This window comes from Acipenser ruthenus, chromosome 14 (genome assembly GCF_902713425.1).
Source record: "Acipenser ruthenus chromosome 14, fAciRut3.2 maternal haplotype, whole genome shotgun sequence".
Lineage (NCBI taxonomy): Eukaryota > Metazoa > Chordata > Actinopteri > Acipenseriformes > Acipenseridae > Acipenser > Acipenser ruthenus.
Window position 1 is genome coordinate 37,935,772 of NC_081202.1, and position 18,769 is coordinate 37,954,540.

The 18,769-nt window shown below is 41.8% G+C and overlaps 1 protein-coding gene across 2 annotated transcripts in view; it reads right to left on the minus strand.

The window, feature by feature from the left end:
• The window catches only part of LOC117419859 (sodium- and chloride-dependent GABA transporter 2-like), a 127,376-nt gene that overhangs the window by 95,242 nt on the left and 13,365 nt on the right, over positions 1–18,769 (minus strand). The window contains exon 1 of one of the 2 annotated variants that reach the window (XM_058986478.1): positions 3,841–3,967. The exons of the other annotated variant lie outside the window; for it this stretch is intronic. The gene's annotated coding sequence lies outside the window, so the exon portion shown is untranslated. Of the gene's footprint in view, positions 1–3,840; positions 3,968–18,769 lie in introns of those variants that run through there. 2 annotated transcript variants of the gene reach the window in all.

The window sequence follows — 18,769 nt, forward strand, 5'->3', positions numbered from 1 at the left end:
GGCAGGCATGAACACATTTAAGTTCAACACTAACCCTAAATACAATGTTGTTCCTGTTATTAAGCAGTAGTATAATCGGAAGCAGCGGTATTTAAAAATAACAGAAGCCAGTTTTCACTATAGTGAAGTAGACTACATTATTTGTTTTCATTAAAAACTTGTTGTTTATTTAAATTAATGTTCAACTTTAATATTGCTTGTTGTGTACTACTCATTCAATCAAACCAAGTAGTGTAGGAATCTGCTTGTGTCGTTCAAGACATTTTTCAAATCAAGTAATCATCAAGCATGTGTGTATAAAAAAACAACAATAGAGTCGCAGTCCTTCTTTCGCAGCCAGTGTCATCGTTATGGCACGTAAATAGTAAAGTAATTAAATGTCCCTGGCAGTGGACTGTCTCTGTTTAGGGCACGCAAGAACTTGCAAAACGCACTTGAGAGGAAAACATTTAATGACATTTTTAACTTTCATAGCTGAAGAGGTGCTGGGACTATGCCTCGTCAAGCCCAAATAATGCGTCTTCATTTTGCAAAAAGTTGCAGTGGTTATATATCTCAAGAGCTGCGGTTGATTTCCTGTGTTAATTCATGTTAATTTATCAATTTCCACAGCGCTGCGATAATTGCAGTTTCTCTGCAACTATTTTAGATTTCACTCACTTTTCACGTGATTTTACGCAAAACATTTGCAATGCAAACAGAGTTTCGAGAAAGATGAGTAAATTCGCAAGCCCTTTGAATATTTGCTCCTGAGTTCATAACTCATCAGCTTCTACGTAGATTACGCTTTCCAAAAGCACTGTGTCCAAGCAGGACAAATTGTCTACCTTTATGGATTTCACTGGAGTAACCTGTGTGATTTTATATAAAAATAAAGCTTACATTCTTCTGCATGTTTGGTCCTAACTTACGCAATGCACGACGTAAAAATATGCACTAACAACTACATCTCCCAGAATACAATGTCTTCAATTACTAGGAAACTGTACACACAAACAAACAAACAAACAAACATTATCCAATCTCTGGCTATCCCTGTTATCTTTGCTGGCTTCACAGTAAGAATAAGGGGTGCGTTCACGGGGATCATTCTGCGCAGATTCTGTGCAGAATCTGACCAATTTAGCCAATGGGTGCGTTCACAGAGATCATTCTTAGAAGATCATTGGTTAAAGGTCATTGTGAGAAAGATAAGTTGAGAATGTCAGATTCGTGGGAGGGGATTTAAAAAAAAAAAAAATAATAATAATGTATTCAAAAGGTAGAAAAATCCCTGTTGACGTCACAAAATAAACTGGTATATATTTAGTCATTTTAAGTGCAGTTTATTTTCAAACATTTTTCAGATTTTTTTTCTTTTTTTACATTAAAAGTATGAAACATACTTTTAACAATAGAACCATAATAGGAAATTACTTAGACAACCACACTTTCATTTCCTTATTCTCCAATATTAAAAAAGTGAAATAAAAACTTGGTTTGCAGTTTTGTTGAACCCTGCAATGTTTAAATTTACTTTTGTGTTATTCATGTGTAAGTATTATTGAAGATTATTAACATTTTTTGTATATTTTATAAGATAGATATTTTTCATTTTTACCTACATCTGATTAATGTCTTGGCTACCCACTCTAAGACTTGGATATGCTACTTCCTTGAAAAAATATAACATTGATTCCAACATAACCTCTGACTTCCACTCAAGTCAACTACTGTATTCTACTATCCCATTCCAATGTGTTTGCTTGTCCTTTGTTGTAGAAAAAACAGTATTTAATTCTAGTCTTCCCTGCCAGTCGAACCCTGGATCTGACTCTGTTCAGCAATGAGAGCAATGGAATTAACCAATTATAATGGAATAATACTGACAAGAAAGCAGTTCATATACGAGTGGGTATTGATCTCACCTAGGGTTACCTTTGCTCTTCCACTAGATAGGGCCCCACTGTATTGCCACACTCACACTACAAATAATACGGACAGGCAATATTTCTTGAATCAAGTTTTAAAATTATTGTGCTCTATGTTTGTTTCCTTGTTTCTTCAGCAAAAAAAATATATGGTGATTCATAAACAATGGCCCGCAGGTATACAAAAACCCAGAAGGCTGTTAGGACAGAGTGTGCAAACATTACACCCAATCTGAAATATCTATAGGAGGTAGACGGGTATGATTAAAGATTACAGACAGACAGAGAGAGACACCAGCAGCGCATAAAGGATCCCCATTTTATGAATGAGGACCTTAAATGAAATGAAACCCAAATCATGAGATATTTGTGTACATGTTTTAAAGATTGCTTTGCTCATTGCGATATTTTTTCAGTACTCACCAAATGGGTTGAATTAGAGGCACTGAAAGTATAGCCAAGCAGTTGCAATTTAAGCCCCTACCCCGTCCCCCCCCCCGTCCCATTTCCCATTAAGTGTGACCCTGGAAGAACCATCTGTTTAAAGAATGTTTCAACTGGCACAAGTGGACCATAAGGTCCCAAGGCACATAGTGTATTTTCACTGGCCTTTTTGCAGGGCTGTACCAGAACAGACCTCAAAATCTGCTCCAAACAAGACTGTTACAAAGGGGGCGCCCAGAAGCCATAACATACTGTAGATTGACCTAGGCTTCCAGAATTAAATAGGCTAGTGCCTGTAGCCACCCCTAGGTCTTGCCATGTGGTATATTATCTGATGAGTGAAGGAGAAAGGAGGGTCACTAATGATGTTTAGTCAAGCAACACCATGGTTTCGGATTTTTGCAGTGGTACAGAGGGTGGGTGCAAAGCACTGCCTTGCCTGACCGCACCCTACACAGCAGTTCTGGACATTTGAAAACTTCAGACAAATACTGTATTGAACACTGAATGCTACTCCCTTATAAAAGTTTACCATAGTAAATGCATAACATAGTGAAAGCATAGTATAGGGAAGCAGCATGGTAAAGCAGATCATGGCTTTACATTTTAGAACCCCTGTAACATTTGTCACAATAAAGTTTAAGGCCAAATCTTAGAAACCTAAATAAGCATGTCAGTAGATTTAGTGTTTTACTCCAGCTCAGCTTTAAAGGATATACAAACCTTCTCGCTTTCAGAATCAAAGCTGCGTTTAAAATGGTTCAAGTGTGAAATTAAGCTACCGGTAATGTAGACAAACACATTAAACTACAAGCAACTAAAAATGAAAACAAAAGATTACTTATTTCATTTTCAAAAGCCACTTTCAGCCCTTAAATACCCCCGCTTCAACAAACTCAAGTTTGTAATAAAATATAGGAACACTGTGGTAATTGTTATAACATTTTAGCAACATTTTCTTGTGTGTGTTGGTTTTTTTTTGTTTTTTTTTTCCGAAATGATAAAATGTACATTATGTATATTGTTAGGATGCATAGAGATACATACTTTTATGTAAACAAATGTAAATAAATGAAACTGTATTTAAGTAGTAAATTCACATTCAATCTGTCTCAATAAAACAGTTTGCCCTTGTTTTTGAGTTTTGGCCTATGAAATGTCTTACAAGAGCCCTCCCCCTGGAACAAATTCCCCACAGCTTTTAAAATGTTTTTTTTTTTTTTTAATAATTGTCATACACACTGTCAACCACTTGTGTGAACACCTATACTACTGAATTGACCATGCATTATAAAACACACCACACTAGCAAACTAATCCACAGTACAACTCAATAGCATATACCTTCCTAAAGGCTTTTTTCATTAATAAATAGTGTTAAAAGTACCGGTACATAGATGCACAAACATACAAAAGGGGGTTTTAAATGGTCTGAAAATGCATTCCCACTAATGTAAGCCGTAGGAGTATAAAAAACTATAATTACCTTTTGTTTAAATATCAAAGTTCAGCCTCTGTTTGATTCTTCCAAAAATATTGATTCAGAAGCCCGTCTCTTTGACTATTTAAAGTGTGGATTGAGGGGAGGGTAACTGGAGTAATTCTAAACTAGGACCAACCCCCCCCCCCCCCCCCCCCACCCCCCCCCCCCCCCACACACACACACACATGCACGCACACACACAGTCGCAGTCTTTCTGATCCATCGCTGTGGGATACTTGCACTCAGAAGTACACTGGAGGTCTGTGAGTTAGCTGTTGAGGCTGCCTGATTGTGTAATCTCCTCACACACCAGGGGTGTGCAGCAAGTTAATCTCAAATTGCCCCCCCCCCCCACCATTCACACAAACAGCCCAGACGGGCAGGGGTGGGAGGGTATGTACAGCAAGTTAAACTCAAATTGACCCCCCCCCCCCCCCCCAAATCCACTCACATGAACCTTGTTTGTAAGTTTAATTGATATCTGCTGGTATTAACTGGTTGCATTTTGTTTCATTGTCCCAGAGTACAAGTTCCTTGCAAAATAAAAAGAAGCAGCTGGTCATGCAATTTCCAGAATGCTACATTTGCCAACTTTGCCAATGCTTTTAGGTGTGACAGTTAGTTAAAAAGGTGTTCTTTAATTTGTCAGTATGTTACACTTATCCAGGGGAAAAGATTAAAATGTGTAGAACTGTAATTTAATACATTAAATGTTTTTCTTTTCACTGTGCTGTTTTGAGTTTATCATTAATCTATTTTTTTCACACTATGGCCCGCAAATTTCAGTAGAAACTGTATTTATTTAGGTATACTGTATGACAAATTTATATATTAAATTATTATAAAATAATTATGCATTTATAAAGACACAACCTCAATTACGCATATGGAGGCAGTTTGCGGCCGTCTGCTGTCACACAGAGCATTACAGTTATGAGCTGCTTCTCGTTTCCAGTCGTGATTACTCACACCTGTTTTTCTCCCAGTTTGTGAATTGTGGTATTGCTTGGCATGTCGAAAAATATGGGGGTCTGTGACAGGATGGCTGGGCGCTGACGTCAAACAGAAGCAGGAACTAAAACACTGACACCAAGCACTGCAGTTTCAAAGTAAATGATGCGGCGGCGCCGTTTATTTAAATAATACAAAAATAAAATAAAAAGTTTGAACACAAAACACTTGCTCACAGAACGAAATAAAAAGGTTAAACAAAACAAAATCACAAACACAAAAACAACACAGGTCAGGCTGGGCTGTAGCCTTCACTGATCCTGTATTTAATTTTTCCTTTTAGTTTTGTTTTCTCTCTCCTCGCTCTCTCCGCTCTCACTCCTCATGCACCCACCACCTGCAGCTGAAACAGCAGGTCTTTTATATCCTGGCCGAGGGGTTAACTGGCTATCAATTCTCTCATTACCCGTCGGCCACAGTCTGCACAGGTAGCATTACTATGCATGACTGCCAGCTAATTTAATAATCACCAGCTGACAGTCTCGCATTCCCACAAGGTTTTTTTAAAACAAAACACGGCTACACCGTAAATACATTTTTAAATAGGGGCGGAGGGGGAAACCCTGTTCTAAAAATAAATAAACAAATCAATGTACAGGGCACTCTACCGCCCTGCTACATATCCCCCCCTTGTGCAACGCACACTTGGCCCCAACGGCAACCTCCCCCCTCAGTCTCAAAGTCCCGGAAGAAGGGGAAGCAAGGTGTTTCTGGGGGTGGCCATCGTGGAATGTCCTCCACCCCCACTTCTTTGTGGCTAACAGCTCCCTCTGCCGGGGCTTCAACCACACTATCTCCTGCTGCGAAAGTGCGGCTGGGGGAGCTGGTCTCCTGACCTCCCCCCCTTTCTTCATGGCCGGCAGCTCCCCTTCATGGGGCTCCAGCCACAGTACCTCCTGCTGCATGGCAGGACCGGCAGCGACCCCAGGCGACGACCCCAGGTGACGACCCCAGGCGAAGCAGGACCCTCAGTGACCCTGGTGCGGAGCAACAGGCAGCCCCAGGCGATGCGGAGCAACAGGCAGCCCCAGGCGATGAGGAGCAGCAGGCAGCCCCAGGCGATCCAGGCATGGCATCCCTGAGCGGAGCGGGCGTGACATCCATGAGCGGTGCAAGGCAGGCATCCTTGGGCGGTGCAAGGCAGGCATCCCTGAGCGGTGGCGAACTGGCATCCTCAGGCGATGGCGAACTGGCATCCCCAGGCGATGCACGACAGGGCGGCAGCGGTCCCTCAGGAGGCGATTGTAGGAGGGGAGCCAGGACCAGCGGTGGTGCTGGGGTTGGCCCTCTTTTCAGCCGCTGCGACCCGGCCGTTTTCCCCCTTGCACTGCTCCGCAGCCTATACAAGGGCAGCTGCGGACCGCCAGCCTTCTGTTCCGGTCCATCCTGTCGTGAAGAGAGAGGCAGCTCCTGCTCCTGTCCCTCAGGTGGTGGTGGTGGAGGCAGAGACAGCTCCTGCTGCTCTACTCCTGGCGAAAGCGGCAGGGGCTCCTCCCCTTCTGGCTGCGAAGGCGGCAGGGGCTCCTCCCCTTCTGGCTGCAGTGGTGGAACCAGCAGGCATGCTCCCTCTGTTGGTGGAGGTGGAACCAGAAGGTATTCTCCCTCTGCTGGCGGAGGTGGGAGCGACAAGTAGTCCTCCCACGACGGTGGAGGCGGAACCAGCAGGAACTCTCCCTCTGCTGGCGGAGGTGAGAGTGACACACAGTTCTCCCACAGAGGTGGAACCAGCAGGAACTCTCCCTCTGCTGGCGGAGGTGTGGGCTGTAGACGTTCGGCCTTCCCCCTCTTGGGTTGTGGACGCACCGAATCCCCCCTCTTGGGCTGTGGACGCACCGACTCCCCCCTCTTGGGCTGTGGACGTTCGGGCTCCTCCCACTCAGGCGCAGGACGTTCGGGCTCCTCCTACTCAGACGCAAGATGTTCGGGCTCCTCCCTCTCAGGCGCAGGACGTTCGGGATTTTCAAGTAAAAATAAAATAAAAGGTTTAAACAAAAACCACACTTGTTCACAGAGCAAAATAAAGGTTTTAAATAAAACAAATCTCGAACACAAAACACACAGGTCAGGCTGGGCAGATCGCGTTCACTGATCCTATGTATGTTTACTTTTTCTTTTTGTTTACTCCTCCGAACAAAAACGAAACAAAACAATAACGTGGCGGACGGCACCTCGCTCGTCCTCCACATACAAAACAAACAACTATACTCAGGGGCGCAGGGGTACCCCGTTCTACATTAAAGTTATAAGTGTAAAAAGTTGTCAGGATGTTAACAATGAAAAGAACATGGGCCCCAGGGTTCCATTGTAGAGAGAACATCAAAAACCAATGAGTGCAGTTTTGTTGAATGGATTCTCAAAGCAGCACTCTCACACTGCTTTATCTCCCCTTAAATATTTTCTATTCTGCACCAGTTCGGGAGGCTGCATAACCCTTAATTAGGATACTTGTTACATTCTTTGGATCATTCATAGGCTAATTTCGGTAGAATCCCTAATGTGGTTTTAGGTTTGTCAGCAGCTTGCTTTAATAATGTAGCATTGTTCGATGCTGCTAAGACACTAAGTTAAGGGATAATGGCACAGCTATGGCGTGTTACAAGGTAATACTGGAGCTACCAAGACCAGAGATTGAACAAGGCAGTAACACACCACAGCAATGCCATTATTACTAACTATCTTAGTGCAACTTTTTACAGTTTTTTTAGGTAATTTATTTATTTACCTTTGTTTGAAATAGCCATTGTGGTCCAAAAGTTTTTTGAGAGGCTCAAGCTTCCCTGTGAAACGTTTCATCAGTAGCAGGGGTTCTTAGGTGTCACTGTACTCCGCAGATATGTCTTAAGATGTTGAAGGCAGCTAAATGATCGTTCAGTGGAAGCAGTAGACACATTGTTAAGAGAGCTTTCAGAATGGCATGCATGTTGGGGTATAGCTGGTGTGTGATTTTCACAGCAGAGGTGAGATCATGTGCATTGATGTGCCCTTCCTGGACTGCTGTCTGCCACAGCTGTAGTTTGCAGTCAACACTATCTTCATTAACAAGAGATCTTGTGTACTCTTGTTTAATGTCAGCCCATGTTTCCTGTTTATTATCCATTACATACTGAGGTAAAAGGTACTGAGCTTTCAGGCGGGGCAGAGGCTGGCAAAGGCGGACTTGCAGTTGAGATATTAGGTGGTTGATAAATTGAAGAAAGGCATTTATTCTCCAGTACTCTTTAGGTGATGCATCTAATCCTGAGTTGGCGCGATGTCGCTGGTGTACATTTGTTCTTGGTGCGCAGACATGAATGTCATATTCAGACGAGGTAACACAAGCACTGCTCCAAATCTCATTAAACAGTCCGTCACCTCTTTTAGCTTTTAAAATGGCCAAAACATAGCCAACTTGTTCAGATGCCCTAACAAGATCGCAATCAGGCGATTGTAATGCATGACAGAGGGACACAGTGTATTGCAGCAGTCTTTGGGTCAGTTTTGCACTGATCAGAAACTCAAATTCTGTGATTCGCCTTAAAAGTGACTGAGCATCGCTTGCAACTTTCCTGGAGCTATTCTGTTTTAGATCCTCAACAGTAGTGATAACATTTCCAAAACTTTCCAAAACTGTGGTTACACTTTCTGATCTCTGACTCCACCTAGTGGGGCAGAAAGGTTTCAGCTGTTTGAGACTCGCCACAGTTGTGTTCATACACATGGGTTGCAGAAGCAGTGATACAACAAATGGCTTCTTCCATAACTGTGTGTGTTGCAACTTTCACACAGAGCTAAATTCAGATGATGGCTGCGGCAGTGTACGTACTGTGCTAATGGGTTTTCCTGTTGCATGCGTGCCTGCAGCCCACGATATTTCCCAGACATGTTTGAACCACCATCATAGCCTTGCCCAACCATACTCTGTACATCTAAACCCAGGGCAGTGAGGTTTGTAGTGACATGTTCATACAGAGCTTTACCCGTGACTTCTTCAGCCATTACAAATCCAACGAAATCCTCTTGAACTGTAAAATCTACAGATGACCCATAACTTAAAGATAATCACTCTGCTGTGCTCACATCACACGTTTCATCAGCAAGCAAACTAAATTGATGTGCTTCTTTGCACAGGCCTACAATCCGTTTCTGAATCTGATTTCCACACAGGGTAATGAACTCGTTTTGTATCTGATGACTCACATACCTTGCGTTTTTTAGTGTGCATTCTTTTCAAATCCTCTGCTAGAGCTCTGTCCATTTCCATTCTGTATTCCAGAAGAGAGGAAAGGTTGCTGCGATGATCTGAGTCCCCACGAAGAGGTTTTGCCGGGCACACAGCACAATTGTCTTCACAATGGCTTCAAGTGATTTGTAATTCTGTTCCCCTTTGTCTTTGCAGGCCTTGGAAAGGCACTTCTTAATACCGTCCTGTTTGCCATCACACACGCTTAAGAAGTTTGCGCTTAGACTGCAGGCAGTACAATGTGCTTTTGAAGCCAGATGCTTTTTTTTTTTTTTTTTAAATTTAGTCGTTGCCAATCAGTTTTTTTATTATTTTCTCCCCAATTTGAAATGATCAATTATTTTTAGGCTCAGCTCACCGCTACCACCCCTGCGCTGTCCTCCGAAGCGTGTGCCGTCAGCCGCCCGCTTCTTTACACACTGCGAACTCACCATGCAGCCGCCTCAGAGCTACAGCGTCGGAGGACAATGCAGCTCTGGGCAGCTTACAGGCAAGCCCGCAGGCGCCCGGCCAGACTACAGGGGTCGCTGGTGCGCAGTGAGCCGAGGACACCCTGGCTGACCTAACCCTCCCTCCCCCCGGACGACACTCGGCCAATTGAGCGCCGCCCCCTGGGAGCTCCCGTCCATGGTCGGCTGTGGAATAGCCTGGACTCGAACCGGCGACGTCCAGGCTGTAGAGCGCATCCTGCACTCTAGCGAGTGCTTTTACTGGATGCACCACTCGGGAGCCCCAGAAGCCAGATGCTTTTTGACAATTTTTTGCACATTGCTCCAGTCAGTCAGTGGTTTCAAAACTAATGTGATGCCATCCTGCACGCTAAACACAAAACATGGAGCGCAATAAATCCCATGACTACTCACGCTGTAATGTTGGATACAGCTCGGAATTGAAACATTCTTCAGGTACATGTCGTTTGTACTTCCCAAATGTACGAACAGGCGCCTGCCCCCCCCGTGGTGGCTCGAACCAGGTAGCAAGCACTGCTTCCTTCAAGTTGCTATCAAGCTGTTTTCGGTTGACAGTATGTATGTCAGTTGCATCAGTTTGGCACATTTTTTTCGCACATTAGACCGCTTCACTGTTTAACACAGCACCAGGATGGCTCTGAGTTGGGGTTGTGACTGTTTTAACCAATTAGCATGACTGTCTGCATTGTAGCTGGCTGTCAGTTGCTGAACATTTTTAAATACATCTACTCTCTCACTGAGAATGATTTTTGCACAAACACTTCCACTTCCTGTGGTGTTCTCCCTTATAACAAGAATACATGTTGGTGTAATGGCATTATGGTGTAATAAGTGTTGGTGTAATGGCATTATGGGGTAATGGCAGCCATGACCGGATCGCCTTATAATCTGTTATGCTCTAGAAAGGGCCGCCTTATAACCAGGTATCCCTGTATCAGCGTTGTAACGACTCCAGTCAAGAACTCAACTCAAGTCGCAATTTTCGGTGACTCGACTCAAATCTTTGTCATCAAATGACTCGACTCGAGTCCCTGCAAGAAAAGAATCAACTCGACTCGAGTTCCTGCAAGCAAAGACTTGACTTGACTTCCTGCAAGTAATACTTGAGTTGACTTGAGTCCCGGCCCAAAAGTCTGCACTTGACTCGAGAAAATAAATTACACGATCGCTTTCCTTTTGAATAACCGCAGCCCTTCTTCTGATGCGTACAAGCCCTGCCTCTTTATGAGTGAGAGGAACACGTGACAGCATAGAGACAGAGAGAAGAGCGTCAGCAGCATGGAAGGTAAATCTAGAGTACCTGCGCTTGTCGAGTTCACAAGAACTATGGAGCAGACAGGGAGAGAAATAAGCAGTCTGCATCCTGCCAGCACTGAGAAATGCCAAAATAAAATATACTGTGTCTGAAATAACTTAAATGGTTTTTGGTTTATTATTATGATTTCTTACCAATCAATACTTATTTGGTGTCTCAATCAATAGATTTTTATTTACGTAAGCTTTAAACTTAAATGCAGTAGAAAAAATAAAGGGTTAGAGTTTGTTGTCTGGTTTAATGTATATTGATCTAACGTTATACTATGTTTAAAAAAAAATTAGAATACAAAAAAGAACTGGCAAAAAAGTAAGTTGTTTTTAAAATCCAAACTACCACTTGCGAATCCACATTTTGTACATGAAATTTAACACAATAATGCACTGTACAAGAAATGATGATTTAATAATGGTATTTCTTTTTTTACAGTCCAGTACCCTTCTTCGCACGGTACAGATGATCAATGAAGCGGAGTGTTGCACGGCCATCTTTGTTTTCCAGAATTCCCAGTTTGAGTTAATCAGCTCCAGACATGTTTGTTTAATTTGTACCAAGAGCATGGCACCGAGCAGGTGGGGTCTTTATACCCAAAGAAAAAGATTCTACGAGTATCGGGCAGTTTCACCCTATTTATTATTATTATTATTATTATTATTATTTATTTCTTAGCAGACGCCCTTATCCAGGGCGACTTACAATTGTTACAAGATATCACATTATTTTTACATACAATTACCCATTTATACAGTTGGGTTTTTACTGGAGCAATCTAGGTAAAGTACCTTGCTCAAGGGCACAGCAGCAGTGTCCCCACTGGGGATTGAACCCACGACCCTCCGGTCAAGAGTCCAGAACCCTAACCACTACTCCACACTGCTGCCCCGTTAAACGTAGAAGGCAAGATTTTCTTCAGCAATGTTGCTCAGAGATGACAATGACAACCATGACTACAACAGTAGCCTGCACTAATCGATTATTGGGCAAATTAACCAATAACATTGAATGGGCATTTCAAGCCCACTAAGTCAAGGAGCATCTCTGTGTTAATCAGTTCATATGTCAGGAAATGGTTAGGAGTTCCAGCTGCCTCAGCAGAGTGGGACTTCATGGTAAAGGAATACTGCAGCTACCAGTCTCCGCTCTTACCAAGGAGTTTAAGTCTGCCAAGGTCAGACTGGAAATGACATTAGTAGAGTCACGCGACAAATGCGTAAGGGAGGCAGCACTTGTGTTGAAAACTGGAAGAAAGTGGGCGGCAAAGAAAGCTGTGGAGGATGCAAAGGCTGCCCTTCGAATTGGTGATATCATGGGGCAAGTTCAGCATGGAAGAGGGGGTCTTGGTCTCAGTTCAGCTCCTCCTACATGGCACAAAGCAGCCCCAGCTCAACGGAGGAAGCTGGTAGTCAATGAGGTGCAAAAGCAGGAGGAGAGGATGCATAATGGCAGTTTCAAAGCAAGGAGAATGTAAGAGATGGGAGAGTGTGGAACAACGCAAGATCGGCTGGCAAGATCTATGGACAATGGAACAGAGCAGGATCAGTTTCCTCATCAGGTCAACATGTGATATTCTCCCTTCACCACAGAACCTTAATCTATGGGTAGGAGAGGATCCGTGGTGTGCTTTGTGTTCATCACCAGCTACATTAAGACACATTTTGACAGGATGTAAGGTGGGTCTTAACCAAGGATGGTTTACTTGGCGTCATGACCAGGTGCTGCAATGTTTGGCCTTAGCATCAATCAATCAATCTTTATTTTATATAGCGCCTTTCATAGTGGACCACCATTGAAAAACAAGCACAGCATGACCAACAGGTTGCCACCAATTCCAGCAGTATATTACACACGAAGAACAACACTTCTCTGTCCAGGGGAGCAACCTCCAAGAAAAGGTATTAAAACCAAAACTCGTCTAGACAACTGCTGCTAGACTGGAAAATGCTGGCAGATGTTGGACAACATTTTCCCAACGGAGATTGCCACCATTGAGCTCATCTTGTCTTGTGGTCTGGGTCAGCACGCCTTGTTCACCTGGTAGAGTTAACAGTGCCATGGGAGGATGCTGTGGATGAGGCATACGAAAGAAGGAAACTTCGGTACACTCAACTAGCTGCTGAAGCAGAACAGCGAGGATGGAGAGTCCAGGATTACCCAGTGGAGGTGGGTTGTTGAGGATTTGTGGCACACTCCACAACCCGGTTCCTCAGAGACATCGGATTCAGTGGTCAAGAGTCGCGACGCATAGTGAAGAACTTATCTGAAGCAGCAGAGAGGAGTAGCAACTAGCTCTGGATGAGACAAAAAGATTCTGGTTGGGGATCTCAAGCACAATAGAAAGAAAGCAACGCTGATGTATGGGTAAGTAAACTGGGCTTAGCTGAGTGGGGGAAGGAGGGGGGTGATGCTGGGACACCAGAATCACTGTCAAGCCCTCTTGAGGTGTCGTGGACTAGTCGACGATACACCAAGGATGGAAAGTGTCCACTTGAAGACCCCAGAGAAGTACCCTACTCAGCTCAGTTCAGACAGTTGTCATGCTGATGCGCTAGGGAGGCCGCACTGTGGTTGATCCCTGGAGCCAGCATTGCAGCTGTTGTGTGTGCTGATGCGCTGGGGAGGCAAAATAGACTGATCCCTGGAGCCAGCATTACACTTCAGCCATCAACACCAGGCAGAAGAATATCTACATCATCAGATGGAAGGAAACACAGGTGGATCACATTAGTTTACAGTAAAAGAAGCTATGTCTTAGTTGGTGCTTATCTTGGCGAAAGCTCAATATCAGCATGAAGTTTTAACACCAACTCTCATATAATAGAAATCAATACATCAGGATTTGCATCCTGGATAGATGTTTTAGAGTTTTGCCTTTTTAATGAATACATTCATAAAAACAAAAATGGGCAGCCCAGACCACAGCAGCACGATTTTGGGAACAGGCACAATCAATATTGCCTGACGAAAGGAGGTTGAGGACAGAACTGCATAGCATTCAATTAATATTTAAGAAGTGGTCTGTGGATTTTGTCATAGTGGGTGAACAGATCAATTATTACACCGGTAAAAAAAAAAAAGTGTTTGTTTGCACTGCTGGGGTATTTTACATATGTTTATGAAACAGCAGCTACAACACCAGTCTTTTATGTTAGTACGGTTATTCAAAATACAATTTACCTCCTTAGTATTACTGCACGTTTGTGCATTTTAACTACAGGTAGTGGACAAAAAAATGGAAACACCTGGGTAAATGAGGGACACCAAGTATATTGAAAGCAAGGGCTTCCACACAGGTGTGACTCATGCGTTAATTAAGCAAATAACATCCCAGCATGCTCAGGGTCATGTATAAAAATGCTGGACAGGCCTGGTTGCCTATAATTATGGCTAGCATGGCTGCAAGAGAAGACTTCAGTGACTTTGAAAGAGGGGTGATTGTTGGGGTGCGTTTGGCAGGAGCTTCAGTGATCAAGACAGCTCAACTTGCTGATGTTTCACGAGCAACGGTGTCTAAGGTGATGTTGGCATGGAACTCCAAGGGAAAGACATCATCAGCAAAGCGCAACAGTGGGCGGAAGTGCATACTCCAGGATCGTGATATCCGTGCATTAATTCGAAGTGCAAGGCAAAACAGGTGCGCAACTCAGATCAATTGACTGCAAATTTCAACCTGGGGCGCGAGCAGCCAGTTTCATCAAAAACGGTCCGCCGAGAACTCAACAGAGCGGTATACCATAGTGGCCCAATGCCCTATTAAGTGACTTTACATTGGTGTTTCCATTTTTTTGTCCAATACCTGTAAGTAAAAGGGCCTCTGTATGGTCAATAAAAATCAGCTTATAAATAGGCCAAGAAACCGTGGAATTTTAATGATGAACATCAGTGGGACAAGTATGACCACATTATTGTGCATCTCAATTTTGTATTTTTTATTCAAGTGTTATTTTCTTTTTACTTGTAGATTGCTAATCTCCTCTAAAATGAATCTGATTAAATCAAACTGTCTCGACTCCCAATTATTGTGACTCGATTACAACACTGCCCTGTATATACACTATTACATTATTGTGACTCGATTACAACACTGCCCTGTATATACACTATTACATTATTGTGACTCGATTACAACACTGCCCTGTATATACACTATTACATTATTGTGACTCGATTACAACACTGCCCTGTATATACACTATTACATTATTGTGACTCGATTACAACACTGCCCTGTATATACACTATTACATTATTGTGACTCGATTACAACACTGCCCTGTATATACACTATTACATTATTGTGACTCGATTACAACACTGCCCTGTATATACACTATTACATTATTGTGACTCGATTACAACACTGCCCTGTATATACACTATTACATTATTGTGACTCGATTACAACACTGCCCTGTATATACACTATTACATTATTGTGACTCGATTACAACACTGTCCTGTATATACACTATTACATTATTGTGACTCGATTACAACACTGCTCTGTATATACACTATTACATTATTGTGACTCGATTACAACACTGCCCTGTATATACACTATTACATTATTGTGACTCGATTACAACACTGCCCTGTATATACACTATTACATTTATTACTCTAGTTGTGTGATTGTAGATTAAAACAAATGTATACTTGTTACATATGTACAAAGTCATCAAAATGATTAAACGATTAAACAAAAGCAAACAAAATGTTTCCTCCAAATTATGTTTTATTGTCCATTGCCTTGTATCTGCAGATTTAATATGTTTTTTTTTATAGCATCATGTAACTGGAGTAATATAGGTAAAACCAGAAGCAGCACTATACTCTGTGCTAACTTTTTGGACTTCTAACTATGTCTCAATATACAATGAAGAATTAGGGGGTACTTGATTGAAGACTTTGAAATCTTAAAAGGAGTTGACAAATTTAACCCAAACCAATACTTTTAAGTGCAGCACAGAAACCAGGACCTGGAAATGAAGTGGAGACACCTCTTTACACAGAGAGTGGGGAGGATATGAATGGGTTAGCCGTGTTGCTGATGCTGAATCATCCTTGAAGACAGAACGTGGAGACCAATTATCCGAAAAAGCATGGTCTCCTCTCGTTCGAAAATCTTCTTAATAAAGTAAACAGCGAGTAGAGCTTAAAAGCATTAACATGAGTTCTGTGTCTGACTACTAATTAAATCATTCCTTAGATCGCTGTATTTCTGGACAATAATGTCCTGTTAATGCTATTCTGTTGTCCTGTCTCTCAAGTTAAGAAACCAGAAAGTCTGAAGTTCCTTTTTGCAAAGGATGAGCCTACAGACACTGCCATGTTTGGGGGTAACATTTGTTTCCAATTAAATTAAACCGCATGCAAGCAGGACACCCACAAGCACAATCTGGGATGGGGTCAGTTTGTATTTCATTGCTTTTATCTGTTTAACAAGTGTATGTTTTTGAAACAGGAATTATTTGTGTGTTAATGTTTGATCAGGGGTTCCCTGGTGTGGTTGGTTTATTAATCTCTACTACCAACAATTATAAAATGATAAATTGAATCAACTTGAACAAAGCTCATAGAAAAACAATGCCTTATGTTTTTAGCCTACCTCTGTTCTTAATATAAAATACTGTTATATCAGCTGCACAGTAATACAGTGTTTGGTATTACTAATGTTAGCCAGCCAAAAAACACTCAGACATTTTTGCAAGAAGGTGTCAACACACAGATGAGCTGAATTTGGCCCACTCTCATGGCTAACAGCTAGTCTTCTAACAGCTTAGAAGACAAGGTTCTGGGTACATAGAATGTATTGTCTGCCAATTTGACAAGACTGTACCTACCAAAAGGCAATTTACAACAAAACATGTATATGTAGATTATTTTGCCTTATTATGCTTCTGCCATGGTAGACCATAGTGCATTTTATAAGGGTGAACATGGAATCTTTAACTTATTGAACTGTAATTGTAGCTAGATTTTTAAATTTACTTTTGTTATTAAATGTCATTTGTGTTTTAGTGTTTGACAAATGCAGAATTAATGTGCGCCTTTGCAGCGATTCTTGAGGGTTTATTTTTCTAAAATATTTTTTAATTGGAAGTGAACAGAATACACTGGCTAAATTATTCAACTTCAGATTACACATTGATGCTTATCAGTGTATACAGATTTACTGCTTGTACACCAGTAGTACACCAAATACTCTACACTTATTTGAGTTGCTTTTTCATTTTCATTCAGAACAAGTCAAAACGAATCGTGTTAGCCGTCTAGTGGTTCACAAACAAGACGAATTACACAAAGACAAACAAACACTCAAGATACTGAAACAGTGGTTACGAGGCCTCTCACCGTCCTTCTCGGTTCATTCACACAAAACCAGTGCAAAGGAACAGATTGCGATTCTCCATCCCCTTTTATGCCGTCACACATGACCCCTTGGTAAACGAGAGCAACCGCCTCTCCAACCTGCGGCTGCCACGTCGTTTCCCTTCCGGGTCAATGCGTTATTGCAACAGAGCCCCACCCCCTTCCTTCCGACTTCCCTTGAACCCTGGGAAAGTACTGTCAGACCAGCCCATCCAGGGAGCTCTGTTCTCGCTGCTTAGTGCCCTCACAGGTTGGGAGGGAGATTTACAACCAAGAATCATTGTATTTCATATTGAGTCATATTCATAAAGCATGTTTATCTATTAGACGCATGTAAAAAATTAAATTCTGTGGTTATTGTGAGTTGCCTACTCACAAAGCATGTTTATCTCTGCACGTGTTAATTTTAGACAAAATACAATACAACAGAATTAGTTAAAAAATAAAATAAAAGGGGCAGGGCTTGTTTAAGACTTGTTTTAAGCTCTTTGTCACATGTATGCAAAGCTAAAACAAATACTCAGTCATTCTTTTTTATTTTATTTTTGACTTTAGATTACTACTAATTTAAATAATTAAATTTACAGTACTGTTTGATTTTTTTGCAATTTAATAATATATGAAGCCTTTGTCAGCGGCAATGAGATGCGAAAGCTCCCATTCAAAACCCTTTAGAATCCCTGTATTTGATATTGGCATTCTTTACAGTATCTGCATATTCCCTGCTACAGTACAGTATTGGAAAGATAGGATTTTATTTTTTTGTGTCTAACATGTGTTGCAAAAAAGAAGCGTAGCTCCTGTTGATTTCCTGAACTGATGGCTGAGAGAGGGAGACGACACCCACAGGACCGCGATAACGACATTATTTATTTCTGTTTTGCTGTTTCATGCATAATGCAACTGCATACATATTGAAGCAAAGATGTATTTATAATATTTGTTTATTTACTAGATTTTGAACCTGTAGAGTTTCCCTGTACATTCATTTTTGTAGTTTATATTTGTGTTTGAATTTGGTAGCACAGTATTGTTTTTTAATTGGTATTTTGCCAATGATTAAGTTAAATAAAAAATAAATACATAAAAAAACTTATGGGACTAAAATGTCGTAAAAATGTAAAATGTGCTGATTGGAACATCATAGCCTTTTACATTTCCATTCATATTACTTTTACATTTCAGTGGGTGGGTTAATCCACAGTGTGCCGTTGCAACTGATTACCTGACTGCAAGCCTAGCTACTTTTATCTGCAAGAACAAAGCTAAACAGTACCTCTCTCACATTTAGACGTTTTCAGCTAAAAGGGTGTTTAAAATCATTTTTTGAATAGTGGTTGAAGTTTCTTTGAAAACCCTTTTAGCCAGACACACTTTACTCCAATGTGCACTCATGCATCTCTCAGCCACTTCTAGGGTTAAACGCCTGGTAAACACCCTTTATGAATCAGCCCTTACATTTTTACTGGACAACACCTGTGATGTGATTTTGAGGTAGTGTCTTTACATTTTGATTCACTCAATAAAATGCGTTCTGTGATACTG